The sequence below is a fragment of the Aptenodytes patagonicus genome, chromosome 11 (genome assembly GCF_965638725.1).
Source record: "Aptenodytes patagonicus chromosome 11, bAptPat1.pri.cur, whole genome shotgun sequence".
Classification (NCBI taxonomy): Eukaryota; Metazoa; Chordata; class Aves; order Sphenisciformes; family Spheniscidae; genus Aptenodytes; species Aptenodytes patagonicus.
Genome location: NC_134959.1, coordinates 3,837,728 through 3,842,980, shown reverse-complemented (window position 1 = coordinate 3,842,980; position 5,253 = coordinate 3,837,728).

Below are 5,253 nucleotides of genomic sequence, written 5' to 3'. Positions count from 1 at the left end.
ACTGAATCTGCAGGGTGGAAGGAGTCCAAGGCCGAACGGAGCATCATTCCCCAGCAATGCGTACCAGATGTTAGAGAAATGAACAGAAATTAAAGTCAGTGTTCCCTGGGACAACAGTATCAAGGTATTTCCTAGGCTTTCGTTTCATTGCTGGAAAGCTTACTTGTGTCCTGTATTTCAGTTATTAATGGGTTTTCGCTGCAGTTTGAGGGGAGCAGGTGGACAGTTTGTACTGTAGCCGGCTCTTATTAATTAAAATGGGGGGTGACAACATTAAAACCAGAAAGGGTGAGTCCAGTCAGAAGGATGAGTGGTAGGAAAAGAGAGGTGGTTAATGCTGAGTCCTCTGTTTGCTGCATGTCAATCGCCAACCTGTCAATCGTGGGTATGTCTGTGCAGGCTTTGACAGTTGATTGCAGTAAGAGAGTGCTTCTAGTTCTGCCTCACAGCTCCTTTTCATCAGCCCCACCAGCGCTTACATAATTGCCTCCTTAGTTTTGTAAAACTGTCATGCTTTCCATGATCCTTCTAAAATCATTTTTCTGCTGATCTTCAACTGGTTGTTACAACATTGTTGTTGCTTTTTGTGGGCTCGTCAAAAAAGCTCAGAGTTGCAAGGTAATTCTGGTTCCATCGGCTCTTCAAACTAACCAAAATAGTTTGGGACAATCTTGGGTAGGATTTGCTTGGGACTGGGCAAGTGTGCCATGACTACCCTTAGACAAAATTTTTTTTAAGTGCCTCTGAACCAGTATATTCCTGAGTGCAGCATCCTACCCAGGATATGGAGGAGGAATGTATTGACTGAGTTAAGAACCTAAAAATGTGCTATTGAATTCTCTATTGCGACTCAGTTACCATAAACAGTAATTAAAATAGTTATTGGGCTATCCACTGGCATGAGGAATATTACATACTGTTATGTTTTCCACAAGCAAAGAGCCAGGCTCGGGCCAGAGTCAGTCCTGATGCCTTTTATTTCATGCAAAGGGAACTACAAACATGAGGCTTTCCTTCAAAGCCCTGCAATGAGCTCCCCCCGCGGCACCCCTCACCTGAAATCGGGTTGCCTCCTGCTCCCGGTGCTCTGCAGCATGCAGTAGGACCTGCATGCTGCGGAGCGGAGGCAGGCAAGTGACAGCCCCTCCAGTCCTTCATACACATCGTTGCGGCCCCGTTCATTCCCAGCGAAGCAATAACATCTGTTTACTTAAACTTTTCTCCTCTGTGACCGGTGCAGGGCTCTGCCCCTGCAAACGTCCTCCTATTTGATCCAACTCAGACTTGCTGAAGTGACCTCAGGTGCTTTGGGTTGAGAAAGAAGGAGGAAAAAGGTAGCCTGGCTTTGCAATACCCCTTCAGGAGAAAAGCGCTGAAGTCATTAATCCTCCTGCCTCTGCTCTGAATTTTCTGAGCCTGCTGTTTCCACCTTGAAAGGTAACAAGAGCAGTGCCAGCCCCCAGATGAATGGTTTTAAAGCAATGCATTTTTAAAATCTAATAACTTTTATGTTCTTACTGGACAGTGTCTTCTCCCTGGGGAATTATTAGTTTCCCTTTTTTCATGGTTTTCTTTTAAAGCCAAGGAAGATCTTTTGCAAAGATGCCCCCAAAATCAAAACAGCAAGTGTCAGCTTATTTGTTCCCAGGACCTGGGGCTACACCGATGTGCCAGAGACCCCGAAGTACCTGGAAAGGTGATGAGAAGTGATACCAGCGGGAGCCTCTTGCTCCCCTTTTTCTCCAGCAGGTTTGCTCCCTTGTGTTTGCCGCAGATGAAGGGCCTGGGGACAGTCCCTGTGCCACAGCTGTTGGGGTTATATGACTGTGAAGGGTGAGGATGGGCTGGACTGAAAAGACTTTGCTCTCACTGGGGCACCTGAAAAATATTTTGGATCTCGAGCTGTTTCAAAATCTGGATGTAAAGTGCTGACATACCTCACGCCCTTTAGCTAGGTTTCCTCTGGAGCAGATCAAATGCTTGTAGAATTGACGAACAGTCCTAAACCCAGCAAAATCCAGCCTCGAGCACATCCAGGGATCTTGGAGGGAAACTGAGGCATTGGGAGGGTATGGACAGTGGTGCCAGCAGAGCAAAGGGCTCAAGCCCAAACTCCCTACTCTAGCTGCTAGTCTCTGCAGCTCCTAGTGCTGCATCTGTTGGTGAACATATCCGTGAGATTTACATGTAAAGGTACTGCAGTGAGAAGGTTCGTATAAATAGATTAGATAGAGAGGTTTGCTTAAAATCAACTGTCAAACTCTGAAGGTTAATAGTTTCCATCCCGAAAAACTGTCTGAGTATTCAGCTCATATAAATAGCTCCATGTTCAACGCTATTCCAGCTGACGTTACGGCAGAGCGGTTATTCATTTCAACGGATTTCTAGAGGACAGCTTGGTGAAGAAAAAAAAAATAGGCAAAAGTACAAAAAGAAAAAAAAAAAAGGCAGAAGATGCAGCCAAGACATAGTGATAAAGAGGAGCAGAAGAGGCAGCCGGAGCCTTGGACTGCAGCGCAGGACATTGTGTGCTGGAATCAGGAGTCACTCCGGAGAGATCAATATTTGTTGCCCTGTCTGTCCAAATGCCAAACCACTGTGTCACCAAGGGGGAGAAAATCCATTGTGTAAATCTGTGGAGAGTGAGTGATAGGGTGTGACGTGCAGAAAGCGGGGGATAATGTAATATGTCTGTAAAATAAGGTATATAGACCGTATACTTGGCTATTTGGTGACTGGGTTTTTTTCCCCCCTGAATCTGCCTTCTGTTTGTGCTCCTGTGCTTTTCTTCCATGTTTCACCCTCAACTTATTCTAGTATTTCCTGGGCCTTGCAGAGAAGAGCAAAACTTGCTATCACCCTGGCCGATCATGCCAGCTTCTTTCTAGGACTTGACTGAGGGTAACCTTTTTACCAAGCAAGGGATCACAAGGCCATTTGTCTCTCCTCTACCCAGGTTTTTCCACTGCCGTGGGAGGAAGAGTCACTGGGAAAGTGCTTTGGTTTCTCCCATGTGTAGCTGGAGGTGGATGAAGGCTGGGAAGTCTTTTTGCCTCTGTATCCAGACTGAGAAGTCCCTCAGTGCGGCTGAGCAAGGGATGAAGGTAACATCTGGTCCTCTTCCCCTTGTCCAGGAGAGACCTTGGGCACCAGCCTGTGGGTCTTGGGGTCACACAGCTCCTGAGCCACCACAACTGTACACTACCTGCTTCCTCAGGGCTTGCAAAGGACTTACTACTCCTCTATAAATTCCAAATTTCTGCCCTACTTATTGGATCATTCATTAATCCTAACAGTCATCTGGACTGCCCAGTGGCAGCAGTGTCTGGTTTATTCTGGAGATACTCAGCAGAATTTATTTCATACGTCACATGTTCATAACAGATCAGGCTTTAGCAGCTTTTGGGTTGCCTAACTCAAACATGGGTGTTTTTTTTCAGCCACAGAATTAGCTTGCTCATAAAATTTTTATGCTGTCTGGTGGAGGCTTCTGTATTGCTCTTTGGCTTGCAAACCTGACTTTGGTATGATGATTAGATGACAGAAAGGGTTTCTGTTTGCTTGGAAGATGCTACCATATGATGGTAATGGAACCATAAACTCATTGCTAGGATAACATCAGGCTGCAACCTACAAATTAGCTGTCAATGTAAGGAAATACTCATACTCAACCAAAACCAGACTTCACTCATAGTCTTCTGGGGAACAGGGGCAAACAGGAGGTGACCCCTGCAAAGAAACACACGGTGAGACAGTCCCAGGAAGGACGGGTGAAGGAAGGTGTCAGCAGTCTGCTTTGGTGCACTGAAATCTAGGGCACATCAGCTCTTTCTAGCAGCGAACGCTGAGCCTTAACAAAACCCTTAAAAGTTTTAAGAGTGTGTTTGGTGTCTAGCCAAGGAACTTTGCCTTGCTAAAACTTTTCCACTATAACTGGCAGAAATGTAACTACGCATGAAAGATTGCACAACGCTGTCTCCCAGTGCACAGTGAAAAGGCAACGAGCGTCCCAGATAGATTACAACCAGCATTTAGACGAGAGTTTCATAACTGTGTATATATACCTGCCATGAACCTCTCCATGTACTGGGCATAAGGACTGTGGTTCACTTCTTAATCTTTCAAGAATTACCAGACAAATATTAAGAAGTCCAGCTACAAGAGATATCAGCAGAAAAAGATGAACCTTTGGTTTGTTTTAGAAATTGCTCTTATATTGTGCTGCTTCTGTGGGTAGGAGAATCTTTCCTGCATTGCTCGCTGTAGCCTTTTCTTGATTAATCATTGCAGACTAACAGAGCTCCTGTATATTTGTGCTGGGCAATTTGTTGGCTGGTTTGTGGTGCAAAGAAATTTAGATGAGATAAAGCTCTGGCCCCATGTAATTCGGAAGGATCACGACTACTGCTTCCTTGGCACAATATTAAAACCAAAAGAAAGATTTCTATTAGGTTTTAGAGAGTAATTTAGTCATTTAATTTTGATAATGCTTACCCATACTCACCAGGCACAGCCAAATTCAGGTAGATAGCCCAAATCACGGTATCTCCTCCCTATCCTCCCCATCTGGTTTTCATCTGTTCACAGAAAGACAATAGTAGTCTTTTGGGGGAGGAAGAAAGAGAAACCAACACCAACTAGGTAATTATAGTGGGGGTATGGAGGTCAGAACATCATCTTAAAGTAATAAGTAAAATGGAGAGATGCATTAGTTGAGTCAATGAAATCTTTGCAGGAGAGGATGAATTCTCTTTTACGTTATTGAATGACATTTTTCCCCAAAGTTTAAACCAGTGATGCTTTCTACTGTAACTCACTTTCTGTGCAGGTTTGTATTGTCTTTCAGATTACAGTTTTCACTGCTGAATTTATAGAAAATAATATGGGGTTTTTTAATGCTTAGACTTGTTTCAAGTAAAGGGAAGTAAAAGAAAGGAGTTTTATACAAAGCTTGCAGAAATATACAGTTGAAGAACATTTGATTTAAAGTTCAGACATGTAATGCTCTCCATAAATTACCTACCATAAATTTTAAACTGATCTTATAATTCTGATTATATACTTTTTACGATGCATTTCGTGCCTCATTTCCAGGCAGATTTATAGCCCTTACACAAGCTAGATGAGTAACTCTACATGCTTCTTGTCAACAAGTTCTTTTTCTTTTTTTTCCTGAAACTCCTGCTGGTTAAAATTAAGCCATATTGCAGTCAAGTGCATTTGCTCTTGTCATTTTTGAACTGCTCTTGGTCA